Raw genomic sequence first — 11,383 nt, 5'->3', positions numbered from 1 at the left:
TGTTAAATAAAGGTTAGTAATGCATGAGTCTTTCCAACAGGAAAAGAGGAGGATGACCAGCGACAACAAGAACAGGAGAGGAGACGACAGGAGGAGGAGTTGAGACGACAGGAGGAGGAGTGGAGACGACAGGAGGAGGAGAGGATACGACAGGAGGAGGAGTGGAGACGACAGGAGGAGGAGTGGAGACGACAGGAGGAGGAGAGGATACGACAGGAGGAGGAGAGGATACGACAGGAGGAGGAGTGGAGACGACAGGAGGAGGAGAGGATACGACAGGAGGAGGAGAGGAGACGACAGGAGGAGGAGTGGAGACGACAGGAGGAGCGAAGACGACAGGAGGAGGAGAGAAGACGACAGGAGGAGGAGTGGAGACGACAGGAGGAGGAGAGGAGACGACAGGAGGAGGAGAGGAGACGACAGGAGCGCCTGGAACGGGAGCGAAGGATTCAGGAGGAGATTGACAGAGAGAGTGAGACCTCCAGAGAGAAACTGTCTCGGTCGAGGGAGAGACTTCGTGAGAAACTGAGACTCAGAGGTCAGGCACATCATCAAGAGCACACACAAGTTCTCCATCAGCAAATAGAGGATGATGCAGCTGCAATCGAGAGGAATGAGGTATGGCATTTATTGTTTATATGGACAAGTTCAAAAGTCAACGTCTATACCAAGGGTCAGGAACATTTTAACCTAAAGAATTAAAATAGCTGCAGCCAGTTGGACATTGCTAGAAACACAATTGTCCATGTTTCACTCATGGTTAACTAATCATGGGTAAACACTTCTTGGTCACCTCAACATAGTATGTACCTCCACATGCTTAGTAATGGGTGTTAATTGATCTTGCCTGGTTGAAGGTGGAAGATAGATTAAGACGCAGTCTTTTAACATTATTCTGGAATATATGTGTTTTTAAACAACCAACCTGCCTATACTCAAGAATAACGTTTTCAAGGAACAGACATGACCATGAAACAAGACAGGTGAGGAGGTCATGTCACAATCGCTAAATCTAGAACATATGCCGTATGTATAGATAGATGTATAGAGCCATTTTTGAGTGGAATGAGTTGCCATACTTTATTATTCAAGCTACAAGTAAAGGAAGTTTTAAAAAGGATCTAAAAAGGTAATTCTTGGGTGGAGGCTGGCAAAATATTTTATATGCATCATTGTTTTGTTTGTTTTTTTGTTTGTTTGTTGTTTCTATAGTGTAGGTTACTGTGTACAGTCATCTGTGTGAGTGGATACCAAAGATGTTTGGCCATTGCTATTCTTTAATTAGCCTACAGCTGAAGAGAGAGGCGCTTTTTAAAATGATTTGTATATAACAAATAATGAGAATACTTAATTATATACTAATATTGCAAAGTCATGGTTTTCTTTATTGTATTTTCAGTCAACTTTGGGATATTTGAGAGTCATAAAATCTATAGGTTCCTGGCCCTTGGTTTATACAATTGAAGAAACTTGTTTTGCAAATACAGCATTTGAAATCCTATGATTATTGTACATTTTTAATTCAGGTGCATTCACTATTTTTCTTTATTTCCAATGTAGCTTGTAGATGTAGAGCAGAAATTCAGAGAACTTCTGTCAAAATACAAAATCACGGAAAGTGGAAAAATGCAGGTATATGAGCTTGAGGACCGGATTAAAACTCTTCATAATGAACTGATGGCTCAATACTGCAGAGAAAACAAGCTTTCAGTGTGGTCTCAGTTTACATTTGATCAGGCTGTGGGATATGAGGAACTTTCTCTGACTGAGAAACTCACCCTACTTGAGGCAGTTCTGCAGGTGGCTCTTCAGAGCATCACTGAGACCAAAAATGAAAATGTTCTTTCACTTGACTGGGAGAAGAAGTACCAGTTCCTTTTCTGTCTGGTTGAGGAACTTTACGTCTCAAATCCAACTCTGGCTGAGAAAATCTTCTTGAGAAATCTTGATGCAATTTCAGAGCTTTTACCACAGAGTAGGGAGATTCTGGGTCAAATACTCTTCAATAACATCTGGACACCAACAGAGATAATGCTCTTCATTCGTAAAGTTTTGTCAAGAGACCACAATCAAACTGCCCAAGTCCTCCACATGGTACAGACCTACAGGCTCGACTGCCTCCTCACTCTCTCTGTTCTGATGAAGCAAGAGCCACTAAAGTTTCTACAACAGCAAGTAGAAGAAGACAGGGACAAAGATGCTGACACCATTTTGAGAGAACTCGCTGACTCCCAGTGCCCAGAGAATGTTGTGACAGTGATCAATGATGTGCTCAGACACATGGAAACAGAACATCCAAAATATCAGGAGGTGGATCTTACTGACCAGGATATAGAGGATCTCAAGGTGAAGATCAGATCCCTTGATTTGGCAAACCCAGATATCAATACTCTGAAGGAAGTGTTGATTGGAATGTCTGTAGCTGTGCAAGACACCACAACAATCAAAAATAAAGATGAAGAAGAGATTCCAGGTTATTTTCCAAGACTGACTCAGTTGACATCATTACTTTTGCTCCTACTGGAAAATAAAGGCTGTCTCCTTGAGATTGGTACAGGTGAAGGGAAATCTTGTATCTTGGCAATGTTCGCTACAATCCAGGCTATTCGAGGAGTGAAGGTGGACATTGTGACAAGCTCTCCAGTTCTTGCACGACGAGACCAGGAGGAGTGGAAGAAATTACTTGTAATGTTTGGTGTCACATCATCTGTAGTACCACCAGACCTCTCAAAAGCATGCTCCCCTGAGGAACGAGACAAGGAGTTAGAAAATGCATATAAACAACAAGTTGTGTATGGCACTGTTGATACTTTTGCAGCAGATATATTAAAACAAGAGTTTGAGAGGAGAACTACCCGTGGAACAAGAGGATTTGAGCTCGTGATAGTAGATGAGGTGGACTACATGACCTTGGATAATGGAGTTCAAGTGACATTCCTGTCTCATGAAGCCACCGGTTTGAGGCATATAGAACAAATTCTTGCCAACATTTGGACAATGACATCCAGTTGTCAACCAATTGAAATGCAGGATACAGGTGAGATAAAATGGGCAACGAGGATCCAACACTTCCATAAGGCAGCAGCATCTGCTGTTATGGGACAGGAAGCATCTGACAACTTCTCAGCTTTTGACATTTTGCAACCAGGGGTGGATTTGGGCTTCTTTTCAGAAGACGATATTGAAAAGTTGACGCAAGCTGGCAGTGAGACAGAAACAGAAAATACAGCTGATGACTTCCAGGATGCCAGCTGGAGAGCGATTGAACAAGTCATGAAGAAAATAGTAGTTTCACAACAGTATGATCTTCTAACCATATTTCAGGAAGTAATGGAGAACAGTGTGGCTTTTGAGTGTTATTCAGAAGAAAACAAAAAAGCCAAGCGTTACGGGGCTGAGGAAAGATATGCTGACTTAATAGTCAAAATGTTACTCCTTGAAAATGGATTAGCATGTGAAATCATGTCAGAAACACATCTCATTCAAGCGACTGTGAGTGCAGTAAAGTCCTGTATTAAGTACTCAGACAAATGTTCTGATTCTGAAAAACAGGGTGACTTCATTACTATCCCTCATTTCTTGGGGGAATATGTTGAAAATCAGTTACCAGTGTTTGTTGAGAATGCCTTGAGGGCCATTGAGATGACTCAGGGCAGAGAGTACATGATAGATACTTCACCAGCTGCTGACAAAGAAGTTGCCAGTGGTACTGACAAGCATCAGTATGATGCCATCATTCCAGTGGACTTCAAAGCAAGCGGAGTGTTAGAGAAAAACAAGAAGTGGGGTAATGGACTCCAGCAGTTCTTGGAGATGAAGCATCAGCTTGCAGTTTCACCTTTATCCAGTGTGACCAACTACATGTCTAACTTTCATTACTTCAAACTGTACATTAATGGAAACGGCATATTTGGTGTTTCTGGCACATTGGGTGGTGATGCAGACAAAGACTTTCTGGAAAGGCATTACGGAACAAAGAGCCACACTATTCCAGCTCATCGTCATAAAAAAGTGGTTGAGTTGCCAGCCATGCAGGTGATTGGGGGACAGTGGGTCCAGACTGTATGTGAGACTGCCTGGAAAGCAGCAAGTAGAGGACAAGTTGTCCTGGTGATATGTGAAGATGTGAAGACTGCAAATGAGCTACATGTGAAAATGCAAGGTGAAGAGAGATTTAAGCCACACCAGATCACAATGTACACAATCAGTGAGAGACACAACATTGAGAAAGATAAATTCAGTGGAGGGAGGATTATCATTGCCACAAACCTGGGAGGGAGAGGAACAGACATAAAGGTTGAAGAAAAAGTAAATGAATGCGGTGGCCTTTTTGTGCTTCTCACACACTTCCCACGCAATCGAAGAGTGGACAAACAAATCTGTGGTCGTACTGCTCGGAAAGGAAACCCCGGCATGGTCCAGATGGTTCTGAACCAGGATCATCTTGCACCAGCTTACCAAGGTCAGTCTGTTGAGATAATGCGTCAGCTCAGAGAAGAGTACGAAGTAAAGCGTATACAAGACATGGAAAGTGATGAGCTGGTAGAAATAAACTTGAAGGAAGAACTTTTTTCCACATTTTGTGAATCCCTCAAGGACTTTGACCAGAATTACACGGAGGAAGAAAGAAAAGATCCCTCACAATGGAAGCTCAGTTATTTACCTGATGATCTCAGCTGCTATCAGGATAAGCTTGATTATCGGCCAGCCCTGAATGCTCTGAAAGAAGCATGGGCATTGTGGCTGACTCTTCATGAGGAGCATATCAACAGACATGATGACATCCATGGCCTTCAAGCAGACCTCATCAAGACACTGAATGAAACTAAGGGAAATTTCCTGCAGGGTAGAAGTGATAATTTCTATGATCTCATTAAGCAGGCCGTTCTCAGGACGACCTTACACTGCAGAAACAAATCCAAATGTGACTATGGAGCTAAGACCTATTGGCAGAACGTAGTAAATGCTGACCCATTGTACAAAGCTGTGGCACTCTATAATCAGGCATACATCACCATCAACCTGGGTAAGGGTGACTATAAAGCAGAGGCCAGACGACTGTTGGAGCAGGCTAAGAAGTCTGTAGATGTTCATATTTCAGAAACGTCAAACACAATGGTTGCTTCTCAGATGTCTGTTACTGACAGACTCAAACCACACAATGAAACTAGCAACAACTTTCAGAGTCAGATGGAGGCCAGAATGAACATCTTCAAATCGTGGCTAACATATATTGATAATGCTTTGAAGAAACTTGAGGAGCTGGAAAAAGACAAGAGTGATGCAATCACAGAGGACTGTTCAGTCTACATGTTGTTGAAGGAAAAAGACTTCATCATCTCAAATGAGTTATTGGAACTCTATGAGCATGGCCTTGGTATTGTTTTTGAGGTGAAAAAGAAACCCAAGTTTTGTATTGATGCTCTCATTTGCTTCTTCATCGGTGCACTCCAAGTGTTGGCTGGAGTTCTCGTTTGTGCCTTTTCATTTGGCACTGCAACCCAGTTTGGACTTGGCCTGATAAGTGAGGGAGTATCAGATATGATCAATGGAGTAGTGGGCATGGCAACAGGTACATTTGACTGGGTGGAATGGGCAATATCCAAAAGTATCAGCATTGGTATGTCTTTGCTTTCTGCTGGATTCAGTGCCATCAAGAAAGCTGTCACTTCAGTGTACAAGGTAACAGAATCGCTGCTTAATGGTACCAAGTCCTTCAGATCTGTTGCCACGGATATCATCAAGTCAGGAAAACATATGTTTTCATCTGCCATCTCCTCCATTGGTAAAGAAACCTTTGGAAGTGCAATGAAAAAGATGACATCTTCAACGGTTTTAAAGCAGAACTTCAAACATGCTGCCAAGTATGCTGCACAGGAAATAGGGAAGAAAGCTGTGAGCACTGGTTTGAACTACGCAAAGGATGCAGGCCTGAAGGCAACCTTTGAAAATATTTTGAGTTCAGCTTTTAAGGATGTTGTTACTTCAGCAGGGAAGCAGAATTCTGACTTGGTTAAAGCCATCAGTGACTTCATCTGCTCACAAGTCCCAAAAGCAGCCTTGCAGAAAGATAACTTCAAGGTCAGCAAACTGGGTGAGGAAGAAATGAATAAAGCAATTGTTTTATTAACCGAAGAATTAATTCCTGACCTTATGATGGACTGCACAAGAGTGCACCAAGTTATCGGTAAACTCACTGAGGTGTGCAATGGAGCAACTGAACTTATGAACAAAGCAAAACTTTCTGGTGTTGCAGAGAGTGCCACGTTATGTTTGAAAGTTGCAGATTGCAGTACACATTTCATTGAAATATTGAAATCTGTTCCTACAAAAGAGGTCATTGATGAAAGTTTTGTTCCTAAGTTACTGAGAGACATGAAGGAGCTTCAGCAAGACAGAGTGAAATACGACCAAGATGGACGACATAATCTACCAGATGTGCAACGTGTTAAAGACAAAATCCTGTGCACAGTTGCAGACAGTGTTTCCCAATCATTTATCAAGGCTTGCTCGGGACATATGACCTCCTTTTACACTAAGCCATTAAAAAGTGAGTTGAACAAAGCTACTAGTAAAGCTGTTGGAAACATAATGGGCAGACAAAAAACTCAAAGTTTTTTTGATGACCAGAGACACAAACACAACATGAGAGCAGCCAGTCACAAAACTGAGGAGTCACTTACAGAGGAGGAACAGAATGATTTAATGAGTTACATGGAAGACATAAGCAATGTAGATCACCCTGCTACAGGTTTTGACATTATTGTGCTCACAAAAAGTGGCTTACTCAAAGGTAAAGGGATTCGCCTCAATGTCAGAGATGAGCATGGAAACAAACTCTCAGAGGAACATTACAAAGGAACAGATGAGTCTGCTGGAAACATCACACTACAGCTGACAAAACGAGCAGAAGAACTGCAGCAACCAGAGTAAGTTCAATGAGAAAATCTCATTGATCATTAATTCAGTTATATGCAATTCTTTATAAACATTGTTCTATAGTATTGTGATATTTGTGGATTAAAAAGGTTTACATTCAGATATTTCACTTGTTCTTCTCAGGTCTCAGCCACATGCTTACACCGGACATTTTGACATTATTCAAGATGATGGCACAGTGGTCCAAGTGGACTCAGAGAACCAGAACAATCTCTATCATGCAGTTGTACAAGCAACTGGAAGTGATCCAAAAGATCCTAAAGGAGCTGCTGTGGAACTTCATGAGAGAGTGAAAATTGAAGTAAGTGTCCATGTTGGAGGTTGACAACATTTTATGTAATGTGAGTATGAGAACATTGAGTGTATAAGGGGGCATGGACAGAGGAGTTTACAGAAGGTGTAAGTAGAAATGTCTATGCTTTGATCAAAATTAATTGACAGAGGAGGGCTCCTGGAAAGATACTTTACTTAAGGTGTCAATATAAACTTAAATGTGCTCCTGTGACGCTCCGTGAGAAAGTGAAAAGTGAAGTGAGTATCCATGTTGGAGGTCACACCGTTTCGTCTTGGTGTCATCTATATATATTATATCCTATCATTATACAGTATTATCAGCATCTGTTTCAGGTGCTTCTAATTGGATGTTGAGCTAAATAAAAAGTCCTGACATCTCTGATGGAGAGCAGGATTTACATTACATGCTGTTTCACTATATAATGTACACTGTGTACTGTGTAAGAGCACAGAATATTCCATCTTGTTGTCAAGTTAATGAAGTTACAGCTGCTGTGCCACTTGCCATGTGTGTAAATGCACACATAACTCTCAATTTAAAGATGGACTTTGTTTCTGTTGCTGTGTGATGCTGCAGGTATTTAAAGAATCTGACACAAAACATTATTTTAAGATCCAGGCATTAATCTAACAATGTTCAGACCTGCCTGAGTCACATAAATAACTGTAGTCTGATTGTACAGATGTGTGCATGTGAACAAATCAACATATTGAGACACCTTTTTGATCAGGTTCAGGAAAACCTTCCTGCATATGCACCGGCTCTTAAGCTTCAGAGAGGCTATGACGAGACCCATAAAAACCCTGGAAATTACGCCATCACTGGAGGAGCAAAGCCAGATCATCCTGAACTTCTCACCAAAGACGAATATTTGAAGAGTATCAGCTCAATCAAAACTGATGAACTGATTATCAGAGGTTATAAACTTGGATATGTTGAAAAATACAAACGGTAAGTCACTTTAATAATTTCAAAGTAGAGACACAAGAATACTTTAAAATCTTTGTTTATCTGAATTCACATAATCAAGTATAACTGATATTCAATTATGTGATGCCCATAAAGTTAAGATTCAGTAAGGGGATAAAGTATGGACTACGGATTTAACAGAAATATATTTGTATTTTCCAGTTTGCTACATGCTCGAACAGTGAATGCCGACCACATTCCTCCCAAGGACTCCATTCATAAAGCTTGGTACAGGATAAAAGACAAACCTGAGCTACAGGAGCAGCTCAAAAATACAAATCCAAAACTTTATGAAATGATAGAAAGCATTAAGGATGATAATAACGGGCGTAATCTTGTTGCCATGGAGGTGTTGGCTGTAGATCACAGATGTGCTCTCACCACTGCCTCAAGCCACTATGCCAAGAATAGCCGGTAAGCTTTAGATTTGACTCTGAAAGTTATTCAACCAGATTAATCTGATGATCTGGAACTTGACCTGTAGGTGGTGTTTTTGTGTTCCTCTTATCTCATAGGCAGCTGATAGCAGAAAGCCTCGTCAGTGGAGATGTGGAGAGAGCACTGAAACAGTCTATGATTCTGGCTCATCCTGTAACCTCACAGCAACTGCTGGCTGAGTTAGGTAAGACCTAGCTGATACGGTTTCTGACAAATTAAGGCTCATCAGTTTCCTAAACGCTGGCTTTCATGTTACGGTTTTTGGAACTTGATAACCATACTATCATTATGTTACTCTGTTATAAGTTACACCAGCCACTCAGACTCTGAAATCCTACTGAAGTAAAGTGGCATTAAACTAATAAAACAGTATTTTGGAGTCTACACTTAATAATAGAGTTCACTTGGGATGAACAACCATAACCATGCAGTGTTTAAACATTTCTTACTGTTTATTTCACACATTATTCTACTTCCAGGTGAAAACAGAAGACCATCTCATAACCTCATGTCACAGGAAGGTACCAGGGGCTACTACAAGGCCGGTTACACCAATCTTGTGGCAGCGTACAGCCGGCAGGGACTCATCGATCAAAATCAGAAGGAACGGATGATGGAGTGGGTGAAAGACAAAAAACATGAAGATATAAACACTCCTGAGTACCTGAGTATCAAGGATTCATTGGAGGAAATGATATAATAAGAGAAAAAGAGAGAGAGAGAGGAGACACCAGTTCAATGATTATCATGATTTATATTCCGGTTTAGGTTATATTTTAGTACTTTGACAGCTTCTTGTGCCTTAACATATACTGTATCACTGTTAGTGACAGGAAGAAGACGGAGGCCACTCATAATGTAGGCCAATAGAAGTGGTGGTAGTATAATGATATTTTTGATTGAATTTTATGAATCCCAACACCTATGTCTACATTTTGACAAAAAATTATTTGTCTCCTTTTTACCGTTTGGCCGTGAGCTCGAGTTAAAAATAAAAATTAAGGTTATTTTTTGTGGGTTCTCGCACTCAAGCTAACTGCCGCTTCCAACTTTGAAGAAAAAGTGATTTCCACTCCTTGTTTGACTGCTCATAGTTTGAAAAGTTTAGATGTTATGTAAAAATAGTTTGGTGTTTTGGACAGAGCACAAGAGAGCTAGGTGACTCAGAAAAAAGGTGAAAAAGGCAAAATTTAGTTTTTCAAAAAATTCCCATTCATTTGTAATGGAGCATTCTCAAACGGGTTTTTTGGGAATAACTCTGGGAAAAATTGGAATTTCAACACCAAATGTCATAGCACCCCTCCCCCGATCGAGCCGCACACCTAACCCTTAACCCGAACCCTAACCCTCTACTATCATTGGTTCACCACTCAAAGCCCCTGCTATCTAGGCACCAAAGACTCTTGTTGGAAGATTTCTCTGAATAAATTCTGGCAAAGTCATGTTGTTGTCCTGTGACTGTTTGAAACTCCCAAAATATCTTACATAGGGTTGCAAAGGGGTGGAAAATTTCCGGTAAATTTCCAGAAAGTTTCCGGTAAATTTCCATGGGAAGTTAAGCCGGGGAATTTTGGAAATATTCCAAATTGGAAACTTTCCATTAGAATTAAGGGAATTATGGGAATTAAATGGGAATTTATGGCAACTGAGGGTAATTTAGTGGAAAGGTATGATCATTTGATTGATTAATTGGATAGAAAAGTCCATCCCTTCATTAAAAAACAGAACATTATTTTAAGTTGATGATGAAAAAAGGTGCACAATGTCGCTTGATGTCCCTGAGCTGTTGAAGTTACATTAATTTTTAATTTAATATTAAAAAAGCAACTAAATGTTATTATTCTTAATGGTTTCACACACAACTAAATACAACAATGTGTCTGTGAAGCTACACATCTCTGAGGGGGGGGGGGGGGGTGTCCAATGTATCCTGGTGGAGATACAACTCATAAAATCCAAAATATACAAGATGTTTTTAAAACTATTAGTTATTGTTATTTACTTAGGTGCAAATGATATAACTAGTAACATCAAAGTTCCACTCCTGTCTGCTGAAGTGATATTTCCTGTATAGATTGTGGTTTATTTGGTTTTGACCAGTTTTATTTTTTCCACCATGAGGCTAAATATAGCACTTAGCAACATATCCCTAAATATATATTACCATATAATGTCATCAAAACCACAGGCTCAAAAGTCTGGCTTCAAGTTGTGTGTTCTGGGCTCAAAAGTGTGGTCTAGGATTGTAGAAATCATCTGTGCATGTGATGGAGGAATGCACAGTGCATATAGGGGGCGTGGCCTCAGTATGCACAGTACATATAGGGGGCGTGGCCTCAGTATGCACAGTGCATGTAGGGGCGTGGCCTCAGTATGCACAGTGCATGTAGGGGGCGTGGTCTCAGAATGCACAGTGCATGTAGGGGCGTGGTCTCAGATAGCATAGATATTCAACTGTACTGCATGATATCTGGTTGTTTTAGTCAGGATTATGCAAAAATATTATTTTACACAATTATATTTAAGTTCCCTAATAAGAACATACCTTCAGTTTAGTAAATTCCCGGTTTATTCCCGTTAATTCCCGTTAATTCCCATGGAAAGTTTCCAAGTTTGAAAATTGCAACCCTAATCTTACATCATCATACACACCAACACACTACACAGGTAATAAGACTACTGAAACTAAACTGGATCCTTTGTGTATTTGAAATGGAAAACCTTCCCCTCATCCATCTGGAT

The 11,383-nt window shown here is 40.6% G+C and overlaps 1 long non-coding RNA gene across 1 annotated transcript; it reads left to right on the top strand.

Moving 5' to 3' along the window:
• Positions 1-8,534: 8,534 nt before the first annotated feature.
• Positions 8,535-9,170, top strand: LOC128356909 (uncharacterized). The gene is made up of 3 exons (XR_008321204.1): positions 8,535-8,617; positions 8,719-8,825; positions 9,121-9,170. It is a non-coding gene; the product is annotated as an uncharacterized LOC128356909 (long non-coding RNA).
• The last annotated feature ends 2,213 nt before the right edge of the window (positions 9,171-11,383 follow it).

Source organism: Scomber japonicus, chromosome 4, assembly GCF_027409825.1.
Source record: "Scomber japonicus isolate fScoJap1 chromosome 4, fScoJap1.pri, whole genome shotgun sequence".
Taxonomy (NCBI): Eukaryota; Metazoa; Chordata; class Actinopteri; order Scombriformes; family Scombridae; genus Scomber; species Scomber japonicus.
The sequence above is the reverse complement of the archived record's forward strand: the minus strand, read 5'-3'. Positions and strand labels throughout refer to the sequence as shown.